At 42.9% G+C, this 15,405-nt stretch overlaps 1 protein-coding gene across 2 annotated transcripts in view; it reads left to right on the forward strand.

Annotated features, from left to right (window-relative positions):
- The window catches only part of LOC137343157 (signal transducing adapter molecule 1-like), a 74,477-nt gene that overhangs the window by 805 nt on the left and 58,267 nt on the right, over positions 1-15,405 (forward strand). The gene's annotated exons all lie outside the window — the stretch shown is intronic.

Genomic DNA, 15,405 nt, shown 5'->3' on the forward strand with positions numbered 1-15,405 from the left:
CGATTGAAATCTTTGTCTTAAAATCACAGCATGTCTCAGGTTCCTTCATTGCGGAGGTTGTAAACTGTGCCGAGCAGCGAGGTTTAACTGAAAAATATAGTTGTTTCATTGTGACATGAACATGGAACATTTGTAAATGATACTTTAATACTGATTGGGCTATGTTGAATAATACTTTAATGAATTCGTAAGGAACTTATGGAAAAATTACAGGTTGTGTGGCGCCCACCACATTAGTTTTACCAATACTTGATTAGACGAATGAAGTGATTGCTGTTTTTCCTTCCCTCCCTTAGTTTTTGGGAATGACGCCCCTCGCTCCCGACTGTACATTTTTTTTCAAAACGAATGGCTTCTATTGGCTGGTTGCAACCACCAGTGGTGGTTATGAAATGTTGCCTCGTCCACCCTAAACTCAGCCGAAAGGCATTTCTATCATACGTGTGAAAAAAAACTATTTTGCAGTTGATGTAGGTTTTATTTTAACTGACAGTTGTCATAAAAGCATTTTGCTATTCAGACATATTTAGTGTTACAGAATGTTGCATCCATGCAAAGTTCTACATCATATGATATCATTATCAAGACTGGAGATGATGGCAAGAGAGAGGTGAACGCCAGTGAGATAATTGGGACCAATCATGTGGCAGATTGAATTACATGATTTGAGGCAGATACAAACATACAAAATTGACGGGCAAGAAAAGACCAGCTGGTCCATCAAGCCTAGGCCAGACCATCATGGCTAAACACTTCTTCCTTCCCCTCACATCCACCCCCGCACCATGTACTCTACTGGGAGCGGCAAAAAACAGGAAAAAAACCCAGGGCCAATAAAAGAGAAAGTACTCTGTAAAATTCCTCTCTGACCTCCTCAGGCAATCGAAACCAGTCCAGGAGATCACATGGACCAAGTGTTATCTATAAAGACATTTATCTTCTATATGATGCGATCTCTGCCCCAGGAACCGGTCCAGCTCCTTCTTGAATTCATACAGAGAGTCAGTAGCCACCACACCAGCCGGCAAAGTATTCAAGAGGCTCACAATTCTCTGGGAAAAGAAGAACTGCCAAACATCCAGTCAATTCCTACTCTTCCGTAGTTTAAACTCGTGTCCCCTGGTCCTCCCCAATCTGTTAAACTGGAATAATCTATCAATAAGGGATGCTTATAAGCCCTTCAGTTATTTTATAGACCTCTATCGGTTAGCTTGGAAGTTGGTAATCTTGCACAAAGAAGGACACATGCACTTTCCCTAAATTTGTACATATGGCGAACAACTATTTTCAAGCTTGATGTTTTTATTTCAGTACAGACGGAGAGAAAAAACTTGGAACAGATATTAAAAACTTGTAGTAAATTAATTCTAGTTTACATTTACAGAAACATGCTGAAAATACTCAGATCAGTTGGCATCTGTGGCGAGAACATACAAGTTAATGTTTCAGGTATAAACCTTCATCAGAACTTATAACCCATCCATCCGAACTGGAAAAACTACAGATGAACAGCATTTAAAAAGCAGAGCAAAGGGAAGGGATACAAAACACACACAGTTTCAGACTGGACCATTTACTGCCCTTCCCTTTATCTGTATTATACAATACACTTTTTTCCTGATCATCTGCTCTATTTCTTATTAGTAGTCTGTCAGAGAAGTGACAAACTTTGCTTACTAACACTTCCAGTTAGGAAAACTGGTGAGTGAGCTTCAATCTTCTAAGATTTTTTTGTTGTAGATCAGTTGTATAACTCCCAGTATGTGTTACTGCAAATGATGGATAAGTTGGAGAGGGCAGAGAGGATAATTCCAGGTAGTTTAGCATTTGTAGTGGGCGAGGTACTTGATAAGGTGGTATGAATATTTAAGGAGAGAATGTAAGTGTTTTTGGTTTTAGCACTCTCGCCTCTGAGTCAGAAAGTTGTGGGTTCAAGTTCCACTCCAGAGACATAAGCATAAAATTTAGGCTAACGCTCCAGTGCAGTACTGAGGAAGTGTTGCACTGTTGGAGGTGCTGTCTTTCAGATGAGACGTTAAACTGAGACCCTGTCTGCCCTCCTCAGGCGGATGTAAAAGATCCTGTGGCACTATTTTGAAGAAGAGCGGGGGAATTTACCTGCAGCATCCTGGCCAATATTTGTCGCACAACCAACATCACTTTATAAAAAAAAAACTGTATCTGGTCATTATCACATTGCTGTTTGTAGGACATAAGAAATAGGAGCAGGAGTAGGCCACATGGCTCCTCGAGCTTGCTCTGCCATTCATTAAGATCATGGCTGATCTTTGACCTCAACTCCACTTTCCTGCCTGATCCCCATATCCCTTGATTCCTCTAGAGTCCAGAAATCAGTCTCTCACTCTTGAGTGTATTCAACGACTCAGCATCTACAGCCTCTGGGGTAGAGAATTCCAAAGATTCACAACTCCCTGAGTGAAGAAATTCCTCCTCATCTGAGTCTTAAATGGCCGACCCCTTATCCTTTGACTATGCCCCCTAGTTTTAGATTCTCTAGCCATGGGAACCAACCGCTCAGCATCTACCCTGTCAAGCCCCCTCAATAATCTTTTATGTTTCAATGAGATCACCTCTCATTCTTCTAAACTCCAGAGAGTATAGGCGCGTTCTACTCAACCTCGTCTCATAGGACAACCGTCTCATCCCAGGAATCAATCTAATGAACCTTCGCTGCACCGCCTCTAAGGCAAGTATATCCTTCCATGGATAAGGAGACCAAAACTGTACACAGTACTCCAGGTGAGGTCTCACCAAAGCCCTGTACAATTGTAGTAAGACTTCCTTACTTTAGTACTCCAACCCCCTTGCAATAAAGGCCAACATGCCATTTTTTTTCTAATTGCTTGCTGTACCTGCATGCTTTTTGTGTTTCTTGTACGAGGACACCCAAGTCTCTCTGAACATCCAACATTTAATAGTTTCTCACCATTTAGAAAATAGTCTGTTTTTCTATTCTTCCTACCAAAGTGAATAACCTCACATTTCCCCACATTATACTCCATTTGCCACCTTTTGCGCACTCACTTAACCTGTCTATATCCCTTTGCAGACTCTGTGTCCTCCTCACAGTTTACTTTCCCACTATCTTTGTATCGTCAGCAAACTCGGATACATTACACTCGGTCCCTTCATCTACGTCATTAATGTAAATTATAAATAGCTGAGCCCGAGCACCGATCTTTGTGGCACCCCACTTACGGCCTGCCAACCTGAAAATGACCCGTTTGTCCCTACTCTCTTTTCTGTCAGTTAACCAATCCTCTATCCATGCTAATATGTTACCCCAACCCGACGAGCCCTTATCTTGTGTAACAATCTTTTGTGTGGCACCTTATCGAATGCCTTTTGAAAATCCAAATACACGACATCCACTGGTTCCCCTTTATCCACCCTGCTAGTTATATCCTCAAAAAACTCTAATAAATTTGTCAAACACAGTTTCCCTTTCACAAAACCATGTGAACTCTGCCCAATCATATTATGATTTTCTAAGTGCCCTGTTACCATTTCCTTAATAATGGATTCCAGCATTTTCCCTACAACTGATGTCAGGCTAACTGGCCTATAGTTCCCTGTTTTCTCTTTTCCTCCTTTCTTGAATAGCGCGGTCACATTTGCTACCTTCCAATCTGCTGGGACAGTTCTAGAATCTAGGCAAGATCATAACCAATGCATCCACTATCTCTGCGGACACCTTTTTTAGAATCTTCAGTTGTAGGCCATCAGGTCCAGGGGATTTATCGGCTTTTAGTCCCATTAGTTTCTCAAGTACTTTTTGTCTACTGATATTAATTACTTTAAGTTCCTCACTCTCTTTAGACCCTTGGTTCCCCACTATTTCTGCTATGTTTTTTGTGTCTTCTATTGTGAAGGCAGATAAAAGTTATTCGTTTAACGCATCTGCCATTTCCTGATTCCCCATTATAATTTCTCCTGCAGCTAAGGGGCCAATGTTTACTTTTGCTACTCTCTTCCTTTTTACACACTTGTAGAAGCTCTTACAATCCGTTTTTATATTTCTTGCTAGTTTACTTTCATATTGTATTTTTTCCTCTTTTTATCAATTTTTGGTCGTCCTTTGCTGGTTTCTAAAACTCTCCCTTACTACTCTTGGCAACATTATAGGCCTCTTTTAATCTATTACTATCCTTAACTTCTTTAGTTAGCCACTGGTGGATCACTTTTCCCCTGGAGTTTTTATTTCTCAATGGAATGTATATTTGTTGAGACTATTGAAATATTTTTTAAAATGTTTGCCATTGCTTTTCAATGGTCATACCCTTTAATTTGGTTTCCCAATCTATCTTAGCCAACTCGCCCCTCATACCTATGTAAATGGCTTCATTTAAGTTTAAGACTCTATTTTCTAACTTAAGTATGTCACTCTCAAACTTAATGTGAAATTCATCATATTATGATCACTCTTCCCCAGAGGATCTCTTACTGTGCGATTACTAATTAACCCTGTCTCGTTACATAATGCAAGATCTAAAATAGGACGTTGCTGTGCGCAAATTGGCCTGCGCGTTTCCTACTTTATAACAGTGACTACGCTTCAAAAGTACTTAAATGGCTGTAAAGCGCTTTGGGACTTCCTGAGGTTGTGAAAGGCGCAATATAAATGCACGCATATCTGTCTGTCTCTCTGTCTGCCTTTCTAGAAAGGATAATGGTCGACATGATTCAAGTCTTAAAAATTCTTAGAGGATTGGATAACGTAGATGTGAGCAGGTTATTTGAAACCCAATTACTTTATGAAAGCCAGATGGCTTGCATCTGTGCATTGCTCAGAAAATTCTCAAAATGCTTCACATGCAATCAATTACTTTGAAGTACTGTGATTGTTGTTATTTAGGCAAATGTATCAGCCATTTGACCCACGGAAAGATCCCACGTTCAACAGTGAGATGATATGATCTGTTTTTGATGGATTGGTTGGGGGAGCAATGTTGGGCAGGAAATCAGGAGAGCTCTCTCCTTCGAAAATAGTGCCATAAGATCTTTAACAATCACCTGAACCACAGGGCTCACAGTAGGCAGACAGGGCTTCAGTCTAACACGACAATGGACAACAACTTGCTGTAAATGTAATGGAAGCATGGAATAGAACCATAGAAAAGATACAGCACAGAAGGAGGCCATTCGGCCCATCGTGTCCGCGCCGGCTCGAAGAACAACCAGGTGCCCATTCTAACTCCACCTTCCAGCACCCGGTCCATAGCCCTGTAGCTTACAGCACTTTAGGTGCAGGTCCAGGTACTTTTTAAAAGAGTTGAGGGTCCCTGCCTCTACCACCAATTCGGGCAGCAAATTTCATACACCCACCACCCTCTGGGTAAAAATGTTTTGCCTCATGTCCCCTCTAATCCTTCCGCCAATCAGCTTAAATCTATGTCCTCTAGTTCTTGAACTCTCCGCTAGGGGAAACATGTACTTCCTGTCTACTCAATCTGCGCCCCTCATAATTTTGTACACCTCAATCAAGTCTCCCCTCAGCCTCCTCTGCTCCAAGGAAAACAACCCCAGCCTATCCAATCTCTTCTCGTAACTACAATTTTCAAGCTCTGGCAACATTCTTGTAAATCTTCTCTGCATTCTCTCCAGAGTAATTATGTCCTTCCTGTAATGTGGTGACCAGAACTGCACACAATATTCCAGCTGTGGCCTTACCAGCGTTTTATACAGTTCCATCATTAAATCCCTGCTTTTGTATTCTATACCTTGGCTAATAACGGAAAGCATTCCCTATGCCTTCTTCACAACCTTATTGCCACCTTCAGGGTCCTGTGCACATGCAGTCCAAGATCTCTCACTTCCTCTACCCCTCTCAATATATTCCCGTTTACTGCATATTCCCTTTTACTGTTTGCCCTCCCTAAGTGCATTACCTCACACTTCTCTGGGTTAAACTCCATTTGCCACTTTTCCGCCCACTCCACCAACCCATTTATATCTTCTTGGAGTCAACAGCTATCCTCTTCACTATCAACTACACGGCCAATTTTTGTGTCGTCTGCAAATTTGCCAATCATGCCCCCTACATTCAAGTCTAAATCATTAATATATACCACAAACAGCAAGAGACCCAACACTGAGCCCTGTGGCTCACTATTGGAAACAGATGAGGTGAAACCAACAACAACAACAACTTGCATTTATGCAGCACCTTTAACGTAGTGAAACACCCCAAGGCGCTTCACAGGAGCGTTATCAAACAAAATTTCACACTGAGCTACATAAGGAGGTATTAGAATAGATGACCAAAAGCTTGGTCAAAGAGGTAGCCTTTAAGCTGCGCCTTAAAGGAGGAGAGAGACATAGAGAGACAGAGAGGTTTAGGGAGGGAATTCCAGAGCTTAGGTCCTAGGCAGCTGAAGGCATAGCCACCAGTGGTGGAACGATTAAAATCGGGGATGTGCTAGAGGCAAGAATTGGAGGAGCGCAGAGATAGGGAGGGGCGAGGCCATGGAGGGATCTGAAAACAAGGATGAGAATTTTAAAATCGAGGTGTTTGCGGACTGGAGCCAATGTAGGTCAGCGAGCAGAGGGGTGATGGGAGAACGGGACTTGGTGCGAGTTAGGATACGGGCAGCAGAGTTTTGGATGAGCTCAAGTTCATGGAGGGTGGAAGATGGGAGGCCGGCCCGGAGGCCATTGGAACAGTCCAGTCTGGAGGTGGCAAAGGCATGGATGAGGGTTTCAGCAGCAGGTGAGCTGAGGCAGGTGCGGAGATGGGCGATGTTACAGAGGTGGAAGTAGGCGATCTTGATGATGGAGTGGATATGTGGTCGGAAGCTCATCTCAGGGTCAAATAGGACGCCAAGGTTGTGAACGGTCTGGTTGAGCCTCAGTCATTGGCCAGGGAGAGGGATGGAGTCGGTGGCTAGGGAACAGAGTTTGCAGCGGGGACCAAAGACAATGGCTTCAGTCTTCCCAATATTTAGTTGGAGGAAAATTTTGCTTTTCCAATACTGGATGTTGGACAATCAGTGTGACAAATGAGAGACAGTGGAGGGGTTGAGGGAGGCGGTTGTGAGGTAGAGCTAGGTGCCGTCAGCGTACGTGTAGAATCTGACATGTTTTCGGATGATGTCGCCGAGAGGCATGTAGATCAGAAATAGGAGGGGGCCAAGGAAAGATCCTTGGGGGACTCCAGAGATAACGGTGCGGGAGCAGGAAGAGAAGCCGTTGCAGGCCATTCGCTGCCTACGACTGGATAGATAAGAATCGAACCAGGCGAGCGCAGTCCCACCCAGCTGGACGATGGACGAGCGGCGTTGGAGGAGGATGGTGTGGTCAGCTGTGTCAAAGGCTGCAGGCAGGTTGAGAAGGATGAGGAGGAATAGTTTACCATGGTCACAGTCACAAAGGATGTAATTTATGACTTTGATAAGGGCCGTTTCATTACTGGGGCGGAAACCTGATTGGAGGGGTTCAGACATGGAGATGTGGGAAAGATGGGCACGAGTTTGGGAGGCAACAACACATTCAAGGACTTTGGAGAGGAAAGGGGGATTGGAGATGGGGTGGTAGTTTGCAAGGACAGAGGGGTCAAGGGTGGGTTTTTTGAGGAGGGGGGTGATGATGGCAGATTTGAAGGGGAGGGGAACAGTACCTGAGGAGAGGGAATCAACAATATCAGCTAACACGGAGGCCAGGAAGGGAAGTGGGGTGGTCAGCAGCTTAGTGGGAATAGGATCGAGGGAGCAGGAGGTGGGTCTCATGGTCAAGATGAGCTCAGAGAGGACATGTGGGGAGATAGGAGAGAAACTAGAGAAAGATGTGAGTTCAGGACAATGCAGAGAAAAGTGATATATCTGATATCTAATATATCTGATATTTCAGCTAACCTGCTACCTGAGGAGGGAGGATGTATGGATTTTTGTTGCCATCATCGAAGTGACAGATATACTATTTGAAAGCATTTCAATTTTGCTTTGAATTAATAAATTTGGGAGCTAACCTTGCCGAGGCCATTTTATTACCTTGGAGTTGAACTATACTCTAATATACTCTTAATATCATAGAAGACACAGTACAGGAGGAGGCCATTCAGCCCATCTAAGTTGAACTCAGCAACTTTTGTGTTGTTCTGATGATTAAAATTCAGTTTTTGTTAAATTAATGATGCTTAAGTACTAATTGCCTGTGAGGAACTGTAAGAAAGAAAGAACTTGCATTTATAAAGTGCATTTCTCAACCTCATCGCTTTACAGCCAATGAAGTACTTTTGAAGTGTAGTCACAGTTGTAATGTAGGGAAACATGGCAGCTGATTTGCACACAGTAAGGACCCACAAACAGCAATGAGATAGATGACCAAATAATCTGTTTTTAGTAATGTTGGTCAAGAGAAAAATAATTGGCCAAGACAGCAGGAGAACTGGAACATAGGAGCAGGAGTGGGCCATTCAGCCTCTCAAACCTGTTCTGCCATTCTGTCAGATCATGGTTGATCTGTACCTCAACTCCATTTACCCATTTTTGATCCATATCCCTTGATATCCTTACCTAACAAAAATCTATCGCTCTTGGTCTTGAAAATTTCAATTGACCCAGCACCCACAACCTTTTGGGGAAGTGTTCCAGATTTCTACTACCCTTTGTGTGGAAAAAATGCCTCTGATTTCACTCCTAAATGGCCTAGCTCTCATTTTAAGATTATGCTTTCTTGTTCTAGATTCCCCCACCAGAGGAAATAATTTCTCTCTATCTGCCTTATCATTTTAATCACCTTGATTGGATCACCCCTCAACCTTCTAAACTCAAGGGAATACAAGCCAAGTTTAAGCAAACTCTCCTCATAATTTAACCCTTTAAGCTCTGGCATAATTCCGGTGAATCTGCACTGTTCCCTCTCCAAGACCAGTATATACTTCCTGAAGTTTGATGCCCAAAACTGAATGCAGTACTCCAGATATTGTCTGACTAAGGCTCTGTACAACTGATACATTACTTCCTCCCCATTGTATTCCAGCCTCCTTGTGATAAAGACCAACATTCCATTTTGATTACTTTTTTTGGCGATTTGTGGACATTGGCACTCAAATCCCTTTGCTCCTCCACAGTAGTCTCTCAACAGTTAGAAACTATTCCATTTTGTCTTTCTTGGATCCAGATTGGATGACCTCGCACTTCCCTGCATTGTGCCATGGGATCTTTTACGTCCACCTGAGAGGGCAGACGGGTCTCGGTTTAACGTATCAGCCGAAAGACTGCACCAGTGACAGTGCAGCACTCTCTCAGTACTGCACTAAAGTGTCAGCCTAGATTATGTGCTTAAGCCTTTGGAGTGGGACTTGAACCAACTGACTCAGAGGCATGAGTGCTATCACTGAGCCAAGGCTGACACATACCTAAACATCACTCTTTTTGTGGTACTCGGGGGATGACTGAACATTGCTTATGCTGTTTTAACATTATAGAACAACCCATGGTAGTATTGTTTTTGTTTATCTGAGAAAACCTGTGCTTTAATTGTGCAACAGGGTAGCAATATGAAACAGTAGCTATGATAAACCTGTCCAAAACACATTTAAAGTGCTAAGCAACAATTAAGGCTGACAGCATAGTTCAGATAGGGCTTAACAGGCAGTTACAGAATTGGGGATGTTCGCTGATGATTGCACAGTGTTCAGTTCCATTCGCAATCCCTCAGATAATGAAGCAGTCCGTGCCCGCATGCAGCAAGACCTGGACAACATCCAGGCTTGGGCTGATAAGTGGCAAGTAACATTCGTGCCAGGCAATGACCATCTCCAACAAGAGAGAGTCTAACCACCTCCCCTTGACATTCAATGGCATTACCATTGCCGAATCCTCCACCATCAACATTGACCAGAAACTTAACTGGACCAGCCATATAAATATTGTGGCAACAAGAGCAGGTCAGAGGCTGGGTATTCTGCGGCGAGTGAATCACCTCCTGACTCCCCAAAGCTTTTCCACCATCTACAAGGCACAAGTTAGGAGTGTGATGGAATACATTTGCCTGGATGAGTGCAGCTCCAACAACACTCGAGAAGCTTGACACCATCCAGGACAAAGCAGTCTGCTTGATTGGCACCCCATCCACCACCCGAAACATTCACTCCCTTCACCACTGGCGCACCGTGGTTACAGTGTGTACCATCCACAGGATGCACTGCAGCAACTCGCCAAGGCTTCTTTGACAGCACCTCCCAAACCCCCGACCTCTACCACCTGGAAGGACAAGAGCAGCAGGCACATGGGAACAATACCACCTGCACATTTATTGCCCATCCCTAATTGCCCTCAGCGACTCAGCATCCACAGCTCTCTAGGGTAGAGAATTCTAAAGATTTACAACCCTCTGAATGAAGAAATTCCTCCTCATCTCAGTCCATAGTTCTAAACTCTCCAGCCAGGGGAAACAGCCTCTCAGCATCTACCCTGTCAAGCTCTCTCAAAATCCTATATGTTTCAATGAGATCACCTCTCATTCTTCTAAACTCCAGAGAGTATGCATCCATTCTACCCAATCTCTCCTCATAGGACAACCCTCTCATTCCAGGAATCAATCTAGTGAACCTTTGTTGCACCGCCTCTAAGGCAAGTATACCCTTCCTTAGATAAGGAGACCAAAACTGTAATAATCCTTAACCCCTACTCCCTGTTTTGTAGCCAGCTTGCTATCCATTCTGCTACTTGTCCCCTGACTCCACATGCTTTGGCCTTAGTCATGAATCTACTATGTGGTACCTTATCGACGGCCTTTTGAAAATCCAAATATATTACATCTATTGTATTACCATTATCTGCTCTTTCTGTTACTTCTTCAAAGAATTCAGTAAGGTTGAATTCAGTAAGGTTGGTCAAGCACTACCGTCCCTTTTGATTACTGCCAAACAACCTCTCTGGCACTGAAAATTAACTTTTACAAGTGTGACGTCTCATTCCTTCACCTTGCAATTATTGTTGGAGATTTTTTTAAAAATTAAATACATTTTAAAAAAATTTTCTTTCTGTCTCTCTCATCTCTCTCTCAATCTAGTCCTTCTTTCCCTCTTTTATTTTGCTTTCTGTACATAATTTGACATTGAGTTCATTATTCTAACTGACACTTCCTGGTTCAGACTCTGCGCTGCTTATTAATGATTTTTCATTCTGATTGGTTAAGGAGATACACAGTTGCTTGCCCAGTTCACACAGGTCCCAGATGCCCTGTAGAGAGCGCTGTGTCTTTTGGATGGTTGGCTGACAGCAACTTGTCATGCAGCAGCCTATAGAAAGTCTATGGGCAAATGTAAGTCTAATGAATGGCTGGTGCCATTCGTTCGCCACTCAGAGCAAAATTGTATATTTCCACTCTCTTTCTTTCCACCCTTTCAGCTCCCCCACTCCATAACCATTGCAATCAAAAAAACATCGGGTGATGTCAATCTGTATGTTGTTTCTTGTGTACTGTGTACTTCTAATTGTGCATTGTTAGAGAAAAAAGCAGTTCTTCATCTGATTATAGTGAGAATACAGGTTGAGAAAGCAATTGTGTCAACCTACCTAATATGTTTAAATTACTTCTGACAGTTAAATGCTTGGTTTTCTGTGGTAGGTGGAATCTAGATACTGTCCTGCAATTAATATTTACAGATAAACTAGGATTTATAAAATGTGAAACATTGTGGGAAGTACATTTCGCAGGTTAGCTAAATATTTCAGTTAACAATCTTGGAGGGCTGACACCATTCATTCCCTCAGTTTTATACTATCTACCTGACTTGTGAAAGGATAGGTAGGAGAGATAAACATGCTCTGAAAACTGGGATTAGTAGTGTCACCAAACGTAATCTGGCAGGTGCCTATTTTTAAATTGACGTCAGATATGTTTACTCCAGGAAAAACATCCGTTTGGTTAATGGGTTGTTTCTATCCCAATAATGCAGGAACAGCTTGCAGTATGTGCAGTAAAGATAGCTGAAAACATTCTTTAAATTGGAACTTGTTAACAAGTTTTTACTGGAGGTCAGCTGCTTATGGAAAAAAGTGCTGCACTTTATTAAAAAAAAGTTATTGAAAGTACAGTATAATTCTGTGGAAAGAATTACTTGTAATCAAAGCAGATCTGTACTGTCAACAAATACACACTATAGCTGAGCCAAATGGTTAGTTGGGACCTCATATTCAACTCTACTTAACAGTGCTATCCATCAGCAGTGATGGCAGATTAGTTCTTAATGCAACTTTTGGGTGTAGTAACAGTTTTCTGTTTATATCCTTATACTATATTGTGTGATTATTCATGTGTTGTTGCCAATGGACACTTAATAGTGCTGAATTTACTTCCCCAAGTATATTGCAGTATTTGCTTGTAGAAACTATTGGATAAAAGTATCTTCCTCCTATCTATCTGTGTTGTAGTTGATGGCTTATCCTCTGACTCTTTCCATTAACACAGGAGTTTCCCTGAACACACTCCATTCACTGGTAGCATGCTGAGCAGAGGCTAAGTACTTCGCCAAAGGGAAGGAAAATTCTGGAGGGTGAGCCAACTCTGGCAGTTCTTGTACACCTCCTAGCAACTAGTTACAGTAGCATTAGCAGATCTCGGAGCAGCATACCTCAACTTTTGAAGCTGCCAAAGAAATCGGGGACACCTGTTTTTACTGCATGTGCCACCTCAGTCCTGTCTTCAATCCTAATTTGCACATCTCTATGTATAATATCAACTTGCACTTCTATAGTACCTTTTAACATAGCAGGATGTCTCAAGGCACTTTATAAAATGGGGAGGAACAAGCAAGAGTTAGAACATTGTGGGGAGGTGACTGAAGGTGTGGTTGAAGATTTTTTTGTGAGGAGGATTTTGAAGGTGTGTAGCAAAATAAAAGAGTTTAGGAAGAGAATTTCAGAGTGCAGAGCTGTAATGGGGGAAGATGATGTGCAGTAGGCTGTCTAGAAGAGGTTGCAGAGGTGGAATTGTGAAGAGGATGAAGATTTTCAAACCAGTGCATTGTGGTGCCAGTGGGTAAAAATAAGGGTGTTAGATCAAAAGGACTTGGTGCAGGATAACATGTCGGTGTGGTGTTTTTTGTCGGGGCAGGGGGGAAAGAGTGTTGCAATTTCTACAAGGTGGAACTTAGGAGACCAATGAAAGGAGTGTTTCGAGAACTTCAGCCTGGAAATGACAACGGCATGGATAAGGGTTTCAGCAACAGTGAGGTATGGACGGCGATGGATGATATTACGGAAGTGGGTAAGGCTGGTCTTGATGCATAGGATATGGGATTTGAAGTAAAGTTCAGTCAAACAGATCACTGAGGTTGTGCACTGTCACATTGCAGCTGGTTGGGATAGAATTGGGAGGTAGGATGTGGAGTTCCTGGTGGGAGCCAAACTGGATAGCTTCGGTCCTAGGAATATCAAGCTAGCGGAAGTTGTAGGTCATACACAACTGCATTATCAGACAGCATAGTCCACAGTCGTAGTCAGGGTGATAGTGGAGAGTTAATGCTGGGTGTTGTCAGCGTACATATGAAAGTTGACTCCATCCTTAGGAATAATGGTGCCGATAGACAGCATGTAAACTAGGAACAGAAGGGTCCCAAGGGTGGAATCTTGGGGCATCGCAGCAGTGATGATGCGAGAACGTTAGGAGAAGCCATTGCAGGGCATGTTCTGGCTACATTGGGACAGATGAGAGTGAAACCCCAGATGTAGAATAAGGAGGAGAGACAGTGGAAGAGGATACATTGGTCGACTGTGTCGGAAGACAGAAAGGGAAAACGCGCCATGGTCACAAGCACCTAGTGTTTAATTGGTTACTTTGATGCAGGCTGCCTTGGTGCTTTGGTAGACCGGAGAGATTAGAACGTGGATTGGTGGGAGAGGTGAGGATGGAACATAGTAATCCACCTCTTAGCCATAAGTCTTGTATGTGATTCTTGCATTACATCAGTTATTCTGAAGTTTGGTGTCCATGCGGCTCCCTCTTGTGCACAGGTGTAATACTTAAAAAGTCCAGGGTAAAATTGGCAAGTACTGATTAAGGGAGGGTATTGGTGATGCCTTCTGCTGGAAAAAAAGAGAAAAAGTGACGCTGCAAAACCAATAATTACCGTCACAGTCTGTGCAGGCAGAACAGGAGCCTCTTATACTTCTGAATTAGGTCGTTGTGGAAAACCTGTGCACTTGAGCTATATGGAGAATATGTCACTCGGGTGTTTAGGGGACTTTATGTTGGAGCTCACGATAGAAATTTTTGTAAGGAATAAATTGTACTTCATGGAAAAGTAACATTGCGTATTGTAACCTGAAATGTATTGGTCTTTATAGATATTAAATAGATTATGTAGTAAAAGAAGATTTTGGTCAGGGGTGCTACTGATTATTTGAATCTAGTGAGACTAGTTTTATATTCACATGAAGAGCTGATTCTGAATAAACTAAAGACCAGATAGTCCTGTGTAAAGTCTGGCACTGTGCAATTCTGAACCATCCTATGCCTCCCACCAAAGCTATGTTCATAAAATAAAAACAGAAAATGCTGGAGAAGCTCACGATAGAAATAGCTCAGCAAGTCAGGCAGCATCTGTGGGGAAAGAAAGCTAACGTTTCAGTTCGAAGACCTTTCATCAGAACTGAAAGATGTTGAAAGAGTTGAAGTTTTTAAGCAAACAGAGCCAGAGAAAGTTGGGGGTGGGGGGGGGGGAAAGAGGAGGAAAGAACAAAAGGGAAGGTCTGTGATAGGGTAGAGGGCAGCAGTGATTAAATGACGAAAGGGATGATGGTGCCAGGCAAGGAAGTTGGTAATGGGACAGGTTAAGAAACAAAAGATTGGTCAGGAGTAGTTGTAAATGGCAACCGCAGAACCATTACCAGCATTAGCTGTCCGAAAAAATGGGAACAGCAGTTATGATCTGAAGTTATTGAAATCAATGTTGAGTCCGGAAGGTTGTAAAGTGCCTAAACGAAAGATGAGGTGCTGTTCCTCAAGATTACGTTGAGCTTCATTGGAACAGTGTAAGAGGCCGAGGTCAGAGTAGGAGCGGGACGTGGAATTAAAATGGCAAACGACCGGCAGGCCAGAGTCACACTTGCGGACAGAGCGGAAGTGTTTAAGCTGCCTCCATGATTTTGTCTTTTGTGCCCAATGCTTCTTTTCCTCTAAAGAACTAATTCTATATGAAACCCAAGTCTTGGACAGCCTTAACTATCACTGCCATGTTTGGGGAGACTATGTTAGTGTTTCTCTCGCACTCTTGGACCAGGTGCAAGAAAAAAATACCTTTGCTTAGGCAATCCCTGGTACCTGTAACCTCTAGCCTTCCTCCTTTGCAAACATTCTTGCCATTCTCTGCTTTATTGACACTACTATGCTCAGTGCTCTCCTGAACTCCCCATCCCCTCTAAGATCCAAATAAAATAT

Source organism: Heptranchias perlo, chromosome 2, assembly GCF_035084215.1.
Source record: "Heptranchias perlo isolate sHepPer1 chromosome 2, sHepPer1.hap1, whole genome shotgun sequence".
Taxonomy (NCBI): domain Eukaryota; kingdom Metazoa; phylum Chordata; class Chondrichthyes; order Hexanchiformes; family Hexanchidae; genus Heptranchias; species Heptranchias perlo.